This window comes from Loxodonta africana, chromosome 25, assembly GCF_030014295.1.
Source record: "Loxodonta africana isolate mLoxAfr1 chromosome 25, mLoxAfr1.hap2, whole genome shotgun sequence".
NCBI classification, from domain to species: Eukaryota; Metazoa; Chordata; class Mammalia; order Proboscidea; family Elephantidae; genus Loxodonta; species Loxodonta africana.
In genome coordinates this window covers 17,910,595-17,926,629 of record NC_087366.1, presented here as the reverse complement: position 1 = coordinate 17,926,629, position 16,035 = coordinate 17,910,595, and the positions used below count along the sequence as shown (strand labels likewise).

Sequence of the window (16,035 nt, the reverse complement as noted above, 5' to 3'; positions counted from 1 at the left end):
TAATCTTTATAAAAGCAGTTTGTCAGGTCTCGTAGGAGTAGAGACGCAAACTGCTTGAGCCACCCAGGCTCCTTCTTGGCCCCTCGTTTACCTGAGCCCTTCCAAGGAATTTTTGTAATTTTGTCTTCTTTTTCTTAAAGGCAGCTCCCCAAACTGTAAGAGCTTCAAGCCCTACAAAACGTGGATTGCTTCTGGTCAGCACTGTCATTTAATTACAGGATTGTTTTCACGGGACTTTGCAGGCTATCTTGAGACCTTCGCCATCATAGAAAATATTGCTTCTAAGGGATAGTTTCTACTGAGAAACAAGCAATGCTTACTAACAGCATATGATCTGTTCTCAGCCCTGGTAAACTTGTCAGGTCTGTAATTAGGCACTTAATAATGTTTGCTGATTCGGCCATCTATTGGTCTGTACTCGTCGGGAGCAAAAGAGAAAGAAGGAAACCAAAGACTCAAAGAAGAAACTAGTCTACAGGACTAATAGCCTACATGAACCTTGGCCTCATCTACCCTGACACCAGAAAAACTAGATGGTGTCTGGCTACCACTACTGACTATTCTGATCAGGACCACAATAGATTGGCTCTGATAGAATGGGAGAAAAATGTGGACTAGAACCTCAAATTCCTAAAAAACAAACAAACCAACCAACCAGATTTACTGGACCGGTTGAGACTAGAGAACTCTCCAAGACTATTGCCCTGAGATACGCTTTAAACCTTGAACTAAAACTAGTCCCTGAGGTCACCTTTTAGCTAAATAACAGATTGACTTGCAAAATAAAGAATACCACCCGTGAGTACTGTACTCTTAAAAAATTATTTATGAGACCAAATGGCCAAAATCACTTTAAAACAAAGATGAGAACATAAGAGGACAGGGAAACTAGACTAATGGAAATGGAACAACCAGAACGGAAATATTGAGAATGTTCACACATTGTAAGCAATTGTAACCAATGTCACAGAACAATTTGTGCAGAAATTGTTGAATGAGAACCTAAGCTGCTGTGTAAACTTCCACTGAAAACACAAAGAAATATTATTTAAAAATATGTTTTTTGGTTGAATAATGATGAAATGAATGGGGGGAAAAGCACTTAATAAGTGCTTCTGTCTTCATGATGGGATTATTATGATTTTTATCAGTCTTCATATGTAGCTGAATGTTCTAAATGTCTACACGTACCATTTATAATAATTAAAAATTAGCTTTAAAAGTTCATAGTATCAAGCTGGCTGAATGGACACGGACATAGACGGTAGAGAGGAGTGTGTTGTCTCATTGGGGGAGAGCAACTAGGAGTATACGGAGTATATAGCAAGGTGTATATAACTTTTTGTCTGTGAGACTGACTTGGTTTGTAAACTTTCACTTAAAGCACACACACAAAAAAGTTCATAGTATCGATGTACTTTCATCTAGGCAAGTATGAAGTGCTTTCTCTGTGGCCTTCTGTTAGTTCCAAGGATACCAGGTCAAAGGCTACCCATAGTTCCAGCTCTCAAGAAACTTACAATGCCAAGTGCTGTTCTCAGCCCTGAAGAGATAGAATACAACACAAATCAGCATTTATAAAGCTGTTCTATTCAGGGTGGTCTATGTAGATGAGGGAAGGAGAGAGGAGGGAAAAGGACAAAGCTTGTAGTCCTCAAGGATTCTTTTGTATAAATACAGATATGTAGACACACACACACATCTTCTTATATTTCTCTCATTTTACCACAGAAGGTTTCAGGCATGGCCTAAAAAACTGAAAGGGTGACTACATTTGGATGAACTCAGCAGTTATGGGTTGTTTTTTCCTCTGACTTTAAGAGCGAAAGTAAAGAGGGAAAAAGAAAGTCTACCAAATTTTGAGTTAAAATACATTTCTGAAATAATAGCTCACATTTGCTGAGTTCTTATCATGTGCCAGACACCATACAAAGTCTTCTACATGCATTACCATCTCATTTTATTTTCCTTTTACTTTCACAACAAGCTCATAAAGCAGGCACTATCATTATCAGTCCCATTTCACAGATACGGAATGGAAAGTTAAAAAAAATCAAACAAGTGGCCTAAGGTAATAGAGAAGGTGGCTGACAGCACCTGACTGGAATCCCAATTTGTCTTCCCTCCCTTCTTAACTATGCCCTCCCTCCCCACCTCCCATCCCCGTGAAGTGTTTGGGTTTCAAAGACAAAAACGAACTAGAATGTAGATAATTTTTTAATGGAAATAAAGGGAGCTTCAAGAACAATGTGATACTAGCCTTTTAAGTTGAAAAAGGGAGAAAACTGGAAAACAATTTCTTCAAAAAGGCCGACTTCCTACTCAGTAATGGGTGATTACTAACTTATTTTATGAAATTAGGAATTTGCTTTTCAATTGCCTCATCACTGTCACAGCTCTGGTGTCCTTTTTCATTTTCCAAGTTCATCTTGACCGAAAACTAGGAAATGATTGGATTTGTGTGCAATCCCTGAGGCCCTGGGAAGGATCTTTTGCCCTATTGTTTTCTCGGGTGTCCTCACTGAGGGCCTGACATTCCTTGGTTTTCAGGGCACTGAAGGAGCAGGGAAGCGCGGGGAAGCCGCACAAAAAACATCCAAACGCTATCCAAGCAGAAAGATCAATTCAGTAGGCACACGGGACACCCAATATAACCGGGAAGAGGAGAAAAGTACCCTCTCCCAGAGTGGAAAATTGCTTGACCTCCTGTGACGGTCCATAAAGAACTGGAGATATGAAGTGGTGGACAGCGATCTCCTGTACCCCCAACCATCCCGGACGCGCCCAGCAGACGAGGCCTCGGCTTTAGGTCTTAGGAGGCCAGGAAGAGGGGAAAGGGAAGCGCAGGGCGCGAGGCCGGCGGCGCACCCCTCTCTTTACCCCTAGAGTTGCCTCGGCCGAGTCGGCGATATTTCATTCATCTTTGCAGCGCAGCGGCTCCCGGGCAGGGCGGAAGCGGATTGTCGGCGCGGCCCAGGGCCGCAGGGCTGCGCCCGCGGGTCCAGCTCGATCTGGGAGGGGAGGGGGGGCGCGGCGGGCGGAGGATGCCCGGCCTTCTCTCCGTTCGGTCCCGCCGGACGCAGCCCCGCGGCAGGGCCCAGAGGCTGGCCGGGATTTCCCGCAGAGCTCGGCCCGCCTCGCTTCCCGAGCCTCTGCCCAAAGCCGCGGCGTGTCAGGCCGCTCCCACGGCGTTTCCCGGGTGACAGGCCCAGGAAGGCCGGTCGGGACGGAGCCTTCCAGCTGGGGTCTCCTCTCCCACTCACCCGCCGGCGTGGGGTGCGCACCCTGGCGAGCGCGCGCACCCCCACCCACACACATATACCCGCCCTCGCCTCCCTCCCGTCCCTGCAGCCCCAGCAGCAGCCGAGCCCGCACGCCCAGTCCCTTCCTCTCGGGTGCGCGGCCCCCTCGCAGCCACCGCAGGCCCCTCCCCGGGGGAGGGAAGCGGGACGCGCGCGGGAGCCCGGCGCGGGGAGGGACCGGCGGTGGGGGAGTGTCTGGCTGCCCCCGCCCCTCGAGTGAGTGACTGGGCGAGGAGGTCTCCTCCTTCCCTCCCTTCTTCCCGGTCCCCACCCTCGCTCGCTCCCTGCCCACTCCCGGGGGGACGTTCAGTGCCGCGGCCGCTGGGGCCGCCGCTTCTTTCACACTTTACTTGGGAGCTGCGCGCCGCGCTCAGTTACTGGAGAGCTGGGCGCGCGCCGCCGCCTCCCGCACGCACGCACGCGGGCCCGGCTCCGGTGTTTTCGGCTTGTACTTCAAGCAGCAGGGAGGAGGGGGAGACCCGGACACACCGTGGGGAGGAGGAGGAAGAGAAGGAGGGAGGAAGAAAAAAGGCGAGGAGGAAAGGGGCGGGGGGCGGGAGGCTTGCAACCTTCAGCCCCCCCCGCGAGCGCCCAAGGTAAGCGAGAGCCCATCGCCAGCCCGGGGCGGGGGGAATTGGCGGCGCTGCCCGCCCGGCTCCGCTCTCCCGGCACCCCCGGCTTGGCAGGGAGGGAGGCCTGCGGGATGTCCGCCGCGCGGAGGGGATGGGAGCCGCGGTCCTGGCGCTGGCGGCTTGGGGCCCGGGCCGGGGCTCCTGCTGGTGCGGGGCTGGTGAAGCTGCAGCAAGGACGGAAGCTGGGGTGGGGGGAGCTGCCGGGGGCGTCTGCTTGCTGGGGCGGAGGGACTAGAATGCGGTTGGGGCTGCTGACGACTTTCGTCACACTGAGGCCTGGGTGGCTGGTGTTAGACACCCCTCCCTTCCCACCCGCACTCCCCGCCGCCCTCAGCCTTCTTGCTCCTCTCTAGCTTTGCATGTAGCCACCGTACTTTGCAAGCCAGAGCTTGAAAGAAAAAAAACAAAAATTCAGAATCCTTTGCTAAGTCTCCAAGTCCCTTCTCCCGCGTTGACTGATCGATGTGTTTGTGTGGGTGGTGTGATCCCCGGGATTTCTGAAGTTTTGACCTTTTCGGGGTGGCTTGTTTCGGTGCATCCGTTTGCCCACTTCAGTGTATTTATTGTTCGTGCCCGTGCGAGGCAGCCCGAGGGTGCTTAGTTATTGTACACGGAGCAGATTTCACCCCCCTCTGCAGGCAGTTCGCGAAGTGCCGCCGCCGCGGCTGCCTTTGGTCTGCTGGTTAGTGCCCTTCCCCTATCATCCACCCTGCCCCCTCCCTCTACAGAGGGATTTTTTTTTTTTTTTTCCACGTACTGTTTGAGTGAGAGAAGTCCCTGAACTTAAGGGCTCTCGTCTCCCATTCATTCCTCTTCTAAAGCTCTGAATTGGCTCAAGCATGTTGGTAAAATTTGGGGGTGGCTTGCTTTGCTCCAAGCGTTGCATGGTTAAAGATATAAATATACACACATAAACACGCATTAATCCTAAGAGATGACAAGCACAGAGAGTGATTTGTTTCCAAAAGGAAGTTGACAGCCTATGAGCTATCTGCCATTGCATGTGGCTAAGGAAAATTGTTTTAAAATAGATACCTCCGTAAGTTCAGCTATTGGAATAACTCTGAAAGTGATACACCCAGAACCTCAGTAAAGACACACACATACTCTGACTCCGGCTCGAGGTGGGGCTGACACACCATAGATTACATATAGTACTTTGTCTTTTTTTTTTTTTTTTTTTTTAGGAGACAATATGGACAGTTTGGGGAAGTGAAAAAAAAGTACATTACACAGACTGTCGTTCAAGGGGGTGGATTCAACTCTACCTAATAAAAATAATCTTTCAGTTTGGTAGAGTTGGGATGTGCTAGGGTGGGAAGAAAAAACACCAGCAGAGTAATCCTGGGTTACTGCCGCTGCGTTTGAGGGGAGATGTTATTTTTGGAGGGTCTTCAAAGCCAAAATGCTCAATTTGGGGGTTTTCTCTGCTTTTCTGTTCTCCTAGAGCTGGGTTGTAGGAACGTGTTCTGTGTTGGCTCTCTGAAAATGCAATTGATTAGACTTGAAAATTAATTTGGGCTGGATCACCTCATTTTGTTTTGCTACTTAAGTAGGAAGTGCTAGAGATAGGAAAATTGATTGTATTTATCTGCATTAAACCAGTGCAGGGACTAGCACCTCACAGAGGCAGCACTGAATCCTGTCTCCCCTAAGGTTTCCTGCTGTGCAAACCTGATTAAGAGAACAGCCCTGGATGGGCTACTAGGGAACACAACAATCCGAAGTGCACTGGGCACTTGGGTGGTAGATACCTGAGAAGGGTTAGGGTGTTTCTGTTGTCAAGCACTATCTCCCTTTGGGACTTTTTCCCCTCCCGGGAAAAGGGACCAAGAAAAATGCCCTTGGTTGGTAGGAGATCTCAGATCCCCCCAGTGTTAAAAGTTCACCCCAGAAGTGTCCTGAAGCTCTAGCTTTTCCTCTTCAGAACTGACTCAGTTTCACTCTGAGTTGAGACAACTGGTTATTTTATTTCCTTGGCTTGTAATTTATCCCTAGCCCCTCTGTCATCTCACTTTGTCATTTAGCATGGATTTCTGAGAATTAATAGGCTCCTGCCTGAAGTGGTTTGAGCTCCTTGGAGAAGCACAGGGTATAAATCAAGAGCTTGCCCATTAATTGGTATTATTTGCTATGACTGATTCCCAAACTCTGCCAAGGAGGGTGTTTTGCATTATTGTAAGTACCATTTCCAGGTCGATGTTGCCCCAGCACTGCTTTGGTTTTGCAAACAGGCAAACCTTGACTGTTACATCTCAGTGGCTCCTTTTTCCTGCTGGATATTTGTGCCAGAGAAGGAGACAGACACCCCAGGCTGGAAGAGGAGGTATCCTGCCTCTGATTAGGGCAAGATGTAAAGCAGGAGACTCATTTGCAGAGGATCCTAAGCCTAACGGCTTCACTTGAACATACCCATCAACTTGGAGCCATAGGAGGCACTTTCTGTGGCCCACACATTTAAGTACATAGGTCATGACGTTCTGTTGTCTTCAGAACTTCCAGCTGTGTTTCAAGGATGTCCCTAAGGAGATAATGTGACAGTACTTCTGGAGGGAGAGTAATTCTGGAAGGAGAACTCTTGTTGAGAAATTGGTCAAACCTCACTACCTGTGATACCAGGTTGTTGGAATCAAATATAGGGAGTGGGGGGTGGGGGGTGTTACTTGGAGCTACATGTAGTTCCCCTGCTGTTTGCAGACATCTACAATGTGTGGGTGCTGCACACACGTTGTAGTTTAAACTGATAAATTCTAGACCTCTGAGAGTGTGGAATGAAAGCTTACCAGAATTGTTAGGGGGAGAATGGGTTGTAGGGCTCCAGCAAGCCCTCTGAGCAGCACATCGTTGATTGATTATCAGTCCAAAGTGAATGTATGGTATGTCTGATAATATTATGCAAGCTTATGTGAAAATAATTTACATAGAAAAGTTGATTTGCCGTCAACTTTTTAGGAACATTGACTGTGCAAATCAAGTTATACGCCTAAACCAAACCAAACCAAACCAAACCAAACCAAACCAAACCAAACCAAACGCACTGCTGTCCAGTAGATTCTGACTCACAGTGACCCTCTAGGACAGAGTAGAACTGCCCTGTAGGCTTTCCTAGGCTGTAAATCTTTGGGAAAGCAGACTGTTAGATCTTTCTCCCTTGGAACGGCTGGTGGGTTTGAACCGCCCATCTTTCGGTTCGTAGCCAAGTGCTTAAACCCCTGTGCCACCAGGGCTCCTTTTAAGTTATACATCTAGTAAATAGCAGTTTACTCAGAGATTCTTTTTATTGGGTGGCTCAGTCTTAGTTTCATGAAAATACACTTTTAAAAAAAAATATTAATTTGGCAATGGAGATAGTAGAACCTCTGTCCAAGGGTCGGGTGGGTTATATGAGATAACGTGGTGTGAGGACCCAGCATAGGGTACGCACTGGCTTATTAGTTTCCTAGGACTGCCATAACAAAATATGACATCCTTGGTGGCTTAAAACAGCAGAAATTTATTCTCTCACAGTTCTGGAGGCTAGATGTCTGAAATCAAGATGTGGGCAGGGCCATGCCCTCCCTCTCCCCCGCAGGGCTCTAGAGAAGAATCCTTTGCCTCCTACTAGCTTCTAGTGGTTGCCAGCAATCCATGGCATTCCTTGGCTTATAGACTCATCATTCCTATCCCTGCCTTCGCTGTCATATGACATTCTCTGTATGTCTCTGTCACTGTGCCCAAATTTCCCTCTTCTTATAAAGATACCAGTCATATTGGATTTAGAACCCACCGTAATCCCATATGATCTTATCGTAATTACTCTGCAAAGATCCTGTTTTCCAAATAAGGTCATTTTCACAGGTTCTGGACCAACAGGAAGTTTTAGGGACACTGTTCAATCCATTGGAGCCCTGGTGGCACAGTAGTTTACAACTCAGCTGGTTGAATCCACCAGCTGCTCTTTGGAAACCCTGTGGGGCAGTTCTGTTCTGTTCTGTCCTTTAGGGTCACTATGAGTTGGAATCCATTCAACGGCAACAGGTTTGGTTTCATTTTTTTGGTATTCAGTCCAGTATAGTGGGTATTCAGATGTTTCCTTTAGAAGTGTTCAGTGACTTTTTTTTTCCCTACTTTATAAAGGTATTTTTATTTTATTGTGTTTTTATTAAACACGTGTGTTTTGGGCCATTTTATGGTCCTTCTTTGAGGTTTCATTTTGGAAGTCCCGTAGCAGGGAGAAGTAAAAGTTGTGCTTAATTAGGTTATGGTTAAAACATGAAGAGCAGATTGCAGTAGACCAGTATAAAATACTGTTGAAAAAACTGAGATGACAGGGATAGGGCTTGTATGCAGGAAGAATTACAACACAGAGCACTATTTTAAAAATAGTGACAGTGATGATTTTAAGGAATCATAATTCAAGAGCTTATCTGAAGTGGTACGTAAATTATATACATACATATTTTTAAAGTAGGCAATTATTTAGCTTGACTATCTCTGTTCTGGAGTTTAGTTTTACAAGTTACAGTTGCAACAAGCAACAACATGACATGCCGTGATTATGCAATTATGACAGGTGTGGTTGAACATAAACTGGGCCAGGCTGTCCTCGCCATAGAAAGTAACACGTTGAGTGTCTGCAGTCACCAGGTAGTAAGACATTGCTTTACTTTTTTTGTTAAATTATGTTCCCCTAAGTGGTTCGGTGATAGCATTCTCACCTTCCGTGTGGGAAGCTCAGGTTCGATTCCCAGACAAGGTACCTCATGTGTAGCCACTGTCAGTGGAGGCTTGTCTGTTGCTGTGATGCTGAGCTTCCAGAGACGACTATGGACTAGAAAGAAAGGCCTGGCAATCTACTTCCAAAAACCAGCTGCTGAAACCCCTGTGGATCACAGTCATCCAATCCCATTGTGCATGAAGTCGCCATGAGTCAGGGGCCAACTCAGTGGCAGCCAACAACAACAGCAAAGTCTGTTCATATGAAGAGCACTTCTTTACACTTGGGAAAGGACGTACAGCTTCCCCAGTCTGAAATGGAAGCTCATAGGATTAATTGACTAAGCTACGAGAAGGCAGGGCTGTCTTGCTCATCTCTGCAACCCCCAGAGCAGCCTGCACACTACCTTACATTTGGAAGTCGCTTAATGAGCGATTGAATTAGATGAACTTAACCCAATTAACTAGAATCTGTAATGTGTCAGAACCTTCTTGGAAATGCATTAGATACAGACTTAATTCTTAATAAATCTGTGGTAGTTTATTAAGAGTCCCATATTTTACCTCAGATAGGATTTTTTAAAAGTTGAAAAATATCTGACAGGAAAGTAAACATACCAAGCATGATGTCTTCTCAAATTACAGGAATTTCTAGTTAGGAGTGTCTTGATTTGGAATATATATACTTTCCAAATGTGACGAGTATTTCTTCCGCCATAATTTTAACTCTGGTCTTCAAGTTATTTGAGGGAATCTGTGAATAAAAATGCCTCATATTTAGAGTGTGCTTCGTGGTTTTCAAAGTCCTTTTAGGTACCCTGTCTCATTTGACATTCTGCTGTAACCATAGCAAACAGGGTTTTCCATCCTGGGACCTCTCCAAGAACGTGTCTGGATCCCGGAATGGCAGAGAGGTCCCAGGAAAGTTCAGGTAACCCCACACTTGATTTATTAGGGCAGAGTAGAACTACCCCATAGGGTTTCCAAGGCTGTAATCTTTACAGAAGCTGACTGCCACGTCTTTCTCCCTTGGCCCAAAGGAGGTGGTAATCAATTTTCACTGCTGCTCCCTCTAAAAGAACTACAAAAGTAAAGCCAAGACCTGCTCCACGCAGTGAGTTCTCTCAGCTCCCAACATCCCAGGTTCTCCCACTAAATCTGTTCTCTCTCTGGGTGAGCTTTTTCCTCTTACTTCATGTTTTTCTCCCCACAGATTTCCATGCATGGACCCTCCTGCTCCTTATCCCACCACCTTTAACGTTTGCCTTCAAGGCTTAGGTTTTATGTATGTGAACGATCTTTTCAAATATTTTAACTCTGTCTCTAGACCCACTTTCTCTCTGACTCCTCCCACCTCTCTTCCCAACAGTAGACTTCCTGCTCTCAGCCCAGCTTCTCCCTTCTGCCCTCAGGGCCCCACTGCTGCTGGCCTGGTTTGCCCCACACCTCCTCCCTGATTACTCCCACCCACTTCTCTCCATCAAGCCTTCAGATCTTCCAGCGCATACCTGCCTCTGCCTGTTCCACAGACTGGTGCCATCTCAGCAGATGTGTTTACAGCATTGATGGGTTGAAGTTCACATGCTTTCTGCCTTGTAGAAAAATGGAATTAGAGCCCGGCCTCCCCCAGTTGAGGATCCTTCTGCCTTTGTTATCACTTTTGATTCCACTGTGTTATATTTTTGACTTTTCGAGGCTCTTAAGCCATTTCATAATAGCTGAAGTACTTTGCTTCTTCCCTTCACTTAGCTGTTATATCCTTTGTTGGATGGTAGATAAAGGAGCTATCTTGATGATTATTGTTATTTTTAGAGATTTGGACAACACGTCTTGAAAAACATGGCAGAGATTTTCATAATTGCACACTGAGAGGCATTACTGTGCGTCAGAATCTACTTACTAATCACAGAAGAAGAATGGTGTATAAGATTTCAAGTATACCCATGGTCACCCTCATTACCTTAGGTTTCTATTCTGCTTTGGTTAAATAAATGTTACTGTAACTTGAACCAAAGTTTTTTCCGTTTGTTATGGTTCTTATTGTCCTCCATGAGAATTTTATAAGCTCATAGGACACATTTATGCTGAGCAAAAATTCTTTAACTAAGAAAATGTTCTCCGTTCTACTTTGGTGAGTAGCACTGGGGTCTTAAAAGCCTGTGAGTAGCCATCTGAGATACTCCACTGATCTCACCCCTTTGGGAGCAAGGGAGAATGAAGAAAGCGAAAGATACAAGGGAAGGATCAGTCCAAAGGACTAATGGACCACAACTACCATGGCCTCCACTAGACTGAGCCCAGTACAACCAGATGGTGCCTGGGTACCACCACTGACTGCTCTGACAGGGATCACGGTAGAGGGTCCCAGACAGAGCTGGACAAAAATGTAGAACAAAATTCTAACTCACAAAAGAAGACCAGACTTACTGGCCTGACAAAGACCGGAGAAACTCTGAGAGTATGGCCCCCAGACACCCTTTTAGCTCAGTAATGAAGTCACTCCTGAGGGTCACCCTTCAGCTAAAGATTAGACAGGCCTATAAAATAAGACAACACTAAAGGGGCACATCAGCCCAGGGGCAAGGACAAGAAGGCAGGAGGGGACAGGAAAGTTGGTAACAGAGAACTCAAGGTCAAGAAGGGACAGTGTTCACATGTCATGGGGTCATTAACCAATGTCATAAAACAGTATGTGTACTAACTGTTTAATGAGAAGCTAGTTTGCCCTGTAAACCTTCATCTAAAATATAATTAAAAAGAAAAAAAATTCATTAGCTACGACCTAGCATTATTGCTTTCTCATATGTTTGTCATCTGTGTTGGCCCTCCCTGTCAGTCCTGTCAGTGGGGGAAAGGGTAGTAAACTGAGGACTACTATGGGAAAAACGTGTCCCATTGACTCGCTGCATATGAATTTGAATTGGTCTTATGTAAAACTGCACTTCCAAAGTAAATCCAACATTAGTTACGCAACATCCTGAGTGCTTCAGGGCTTTTGGAAAAAGGTGCTTTAAAGCCGAGAAAGGAGTGATGGTTTTTAAGTGAGATTTCCCTTTCTTTGATGGATCCACATTTTAATTGGGTACAGTGGATACTGCAGTAGTTTTATTTGTTAAACCATATGCTGGGATGTATTCTACCTCTTTTGATAGCTATGGTTTTCCCCACATGAGCTGGGCAGGGAAAGGGGAATGAGAAGTTGGTAGTCTTTACTGGAGCGTGGAGATGTGTTTCATACCCTACATCACAGATGCAAGTGGTAGGTGAGACATGCAGGACAACCCGAGAAATACAGTTTGTATTGCAGCCACTTCTCAGAGCTTCTCCCAGAACCCCAGAGTTGACAGGGAGGTCTGCCTGTGGTTGTTTACAGCGCAGTAGAGCCCCTGTATCAACACTAATATTTCTTTCGTGAGAAGGCTCAGAGGCCATGTGTAGAATAAGGTGCTGTGAGGCTGTGGAAACCCAGGTGGCGTAGTGGTTGAGAGCTATGGCTGCTAAGTAAAAGGTCAGCAGTTTGAAACCACCAGGCGCTCCTTGGAAACCCTATGGGGCCGCTCTACTCTGTCCTATAGGGTCACTATGAGTTGGAATCAACTCAGCGGCAACAGGTTTGGTTTCTACATGTTTTTATTTTTTTGGTGAGGCTGTGGTTTGCGGGGGCCTTCATGAGAGAACTTGTTAAAGACACAGATAGTTAATATAAGCAGGAGGGCCACTTCGGTAGCTCTATATATGGAAGTCCTTTCAAAAGCAGTTTTCCTGAAATGATTTTGTAGCAGTTCTTAAAATTAAAAAGTTATAAAGGAAACCAAAGATGAGAAGGCAGGGAGGGACAGGGAAACCAGATGAATGGAAACAGGGAACCCGTGGAAGAAATGGGGAGAATGCTGACACATTTCGGGCATTGCAACTAATGTCGCAGAACAATTTGAATATGAATTATTGACTGGAAAACTAATTTGCTATGGACACTTTCACCTAAAGCCCAATAAAATGTTAAAAAAAAAATTGTAAAGGAATAAGTAACTTATATGTCATTATGTCATTATATGTCTCAGGCAGATACTTTTTTGATGAAGGAAGTGAAAATCCAGGAACCTCTCTGAGTTTTGGTTTCTGTGCTAGGAATCCATGACCGTGGAGATACAGCCCCCACAATAAATCTTGTGCTTACTCTTGATGGTCTCCCCAGTTCCCATACCTGCTGGCTTTAGGATAGCCTTCCTCTGCTGCTTCTCTTGGAAACCAGGCTTCGTAAGTGTCAGTTCAAACCCCATCTGCTCCAGGGGTCCTTCTCTAACCGTGGAGCGCTTTCTACCTTACCTTCTGTGGACTGGTCTTACACTTATTTGATGTTTACTTATTTTCTTTTGTTATAAGTTTTGATTTTCATTTGTGTATGTTTTTTGTTGCCTACCCCCTCCTCCCCGCCCAAGTTATGAGCTCCTCTCTCACATCCATTGGGCCTTAAGAGTAGATTGGGATGAATAAGTAGCTGCTGGTTGTTTGGAAGCTGGTCATTGACAGATAGCCTGAAGGTTGGAATTTTTCTGTATGAGGACCTTGGTCCCGTTTTAAACTCTGTTTAAATGAGAAAGTGTAGGATGGAATGAGAAAAAAATAAAGGGATTTTTTTTTTCCATCATTGGCCCGAGTTAAGGCATCTAATGTTTCTTATTCACTGAGATAATTTATTGAACAAACATTTACTTTGTGTCATCTCTGTGCCTGGCACTGGAGAGATGCTGGAGATGCAGAGATAAAAAGGCCTGGAACTCCCTTTGTGGAGTTATTTCTCAGACAAGAGCAGGAATTGACATGCAAACACATAGTATGTGGTGAACAGACAAAGGCGCTTTGGAGTTGAGAGAAGAAAGCACCCAACTCTACCCAAAGGTGTGGCGAGTGTACCTCCCAGTTTCTCTGGGACATCCTGGTTTATGACCATTGTCCGGTATAGTACTCCCTTTAGTCTCAAAAGGAGCCCTGGCGTTGAAGCGATTAACTGCTCAGCTACTAACTGAAAGGTCTGTGGTTTGAACCCACCAGCCACTGCATGGAAGACAGATGTGGCAGTCTGCTTCTGTAAAGACTATACCGTCTGAAACCCCAGTGGGCAGTCCTGCTCTGTCTTGCAGAGTTGCTAAGAGTTGAAATTGACTTGATGACAACAGGTTTGGTTTACTCTCAAGGAATCCCTGGGTAGTGCAGATGATTAAAACTCTGGGCTACTAACTGAAAGGTTGGAGGTTAGAGTCCTCCCAGAGGCTTCACGGAAGAAGGGCCTGGTGATCTACTTCTGAAAGATCATAGCCTTTGAAACCTTATGGACTATACTTCTGCCAGGACACACATGGGGCGGCCATGAATTGGAATTAGCTCCATGGCAACTGGTTTTGTTTTTGTTTTTTACTCTCAAAAAAGTCACAGTTTAGACAATCAGTTATATGGTCCCTCAACAAAGAGAAGTCATAGAAGACTTCATAGAGGTGGAGGTATTTGGCCTAACACTTGAAAGATACACTGGAGTTCTCTACAGTACTGGTTACATTTCTAGAAATATTGGGGTACTAACATTGGTCTAAGGAGCCCTGGTGACACAACAGTTCAGTGCTCTGCTGCTAACCTAAAGGTTCGCAGTTCAAACCCACCAATCGGCTCTGTGGGAGAAAAACTTGATGATTGGCTCCTGTAAAGATTGCAGCCTAGAAAAATGGGGCAGTTCTACTCTATCACGTCAGTTGCTATGAGTCAAAATTGAGTAAACGACACCTATCAACAACAACAGCATTGGTTTACTAACCTTTTATTTTTCTCATTTTACTATGGAGTCAAGTGACAGTGTCACAGTCCACAGGCTAGTTCATGGATTGGCATTTGGAGATGAAAGGGTTTGGGGACAGATGGAAGATGAAGTAGGGCATTCCAGGCAGATGATAAACAATAGTGTGAAGACATGCGAATATGGGTCAGTGTGCCTGGAGTTTTATAGTATGTGATGGAGCGTGGTGGGAGCTGAGACTGGATGAACTATGCAGCGTCTTATAGGTCATCTTAAAGAGTTTGGATTTATTACCCAAAATGTAAGCAATGGGAGGCCCTGAGAGATTGCAAACGGAGGAGAGACATAATTCGCATAGTAGATGATTCCTATAGGCGTCTGCATAAAAGACTGGAGGAGGACTGAGGCTGGAGTCAGAACAAGTGAACTCTAGAACCAGCTGAGGTGAGAGATGCTGAGTGGTGAATTAATACCTTGAAATTGGAGAAAAGGGAATAAAAAGGAGAGGTACATAGGAGGCAAATAGGGTCGCTATGAGTCGGAATCAACTCGACGGCAGTGGGCTTTTTGGTTTTTTTATAGGAGGCAAAAATGACAAGGCTTGGTGACAGATTAGGCATGGGGAGTGATGCGTGGGTAAAGAATAATCCCAAAATTTCCAAATGGATCATACTGCCACTCACTGAGGTGGGAAATACAGGCATTGGGAGGAAAGACAATTGGTATAGGGTATGTCATGTCAAAAGAACTCAGAAGCCTATTTAAAAAATTTCTTACTGGCCAAGATAGAATAATTTAAGCTTCAAAAATAAGCAAGTAAGTAAATAAATGACTACAAGGGATCGAAACACATCAGTTGTGTTAAAACCGGTGAGTTCATAATGATACTTAAAAAGATGTAAAAGAACCTACTCATTATCTGAACACTGGTAAATTAAGAAAGCCAAGCATTGACATTCCTATACAAACTGTACCTCAAAGTAATCAAATAGCTATGGTTAAGTTTCTTTTGATAGAAAAATTCCAGCTATTATGCAGAAGAGATGATAGAGTATCACCATTTTGCAACCATTACTGTGAAATCACAGATCTAGGTAATGATCATCTTTTGTCTGCTAACCAAAAGGTTGGCAGTTTGAATCCACCAGCCACTCCTCAGAAACCCTTTGGGGCAGGTCTACTCTGTCCTGTAGGGTTGCTATGAGTCAGAATTGACTCGACGGTGGTGGGTTCGGTTTGTTTTTTTTTTTTTTTTTGTAGGAAAACTTTACAATGGAAAGATCAGGCTGACAACATTTGAGTACACTAATCAATCTTAAATTAACCTGGGGAGGGGAATATTAAGGCATTGTAGACCTCCTAACGTGATGTAATTGGAAGTATAAAATAACGCTTAGGATATAATTTTGTCAAAATACCAAACCTGAATCTGATCAAACTTCTAGTTTACCAGTTCACAGGACATACAGGAAACTCTGGAACATAATAAAAAAAAAAAAAACAGCAAGGAAGAAGATGCGGCCAGCAAACTACAGAATGCAGAAAATTTTATACAACAAATCCCTCTTTCTTTAACAAATAAACAGGTAGGGGAAAAAAAAACTTATACTGGGTCCCTGGG

General features: G+C 45.1%; 1 protein-coding gene across 1 annotated transcript in view; it reads left to right on the top strand.

The window, feature by feature from the left end:
• The first annotated feature begins 3,572 nt into the window (after positions 1 to 3,572).
• Positions 3,573 to 16,035, top strand: part of C25H1orf21 (chromosome 25 C1orf21 homolog) — a 295,363-nt gene continuing 282,900 nt past the window's right edge. The window contains exon 1 of the mRNA XM_003410845.4: positions 3,573 to 3,898. The gene's annotated coding sequence lies outside the window, so the exon portion shown is untranslated. The remainder of the gene's footprint in view (positions 3,899 to 16,035) is intronic.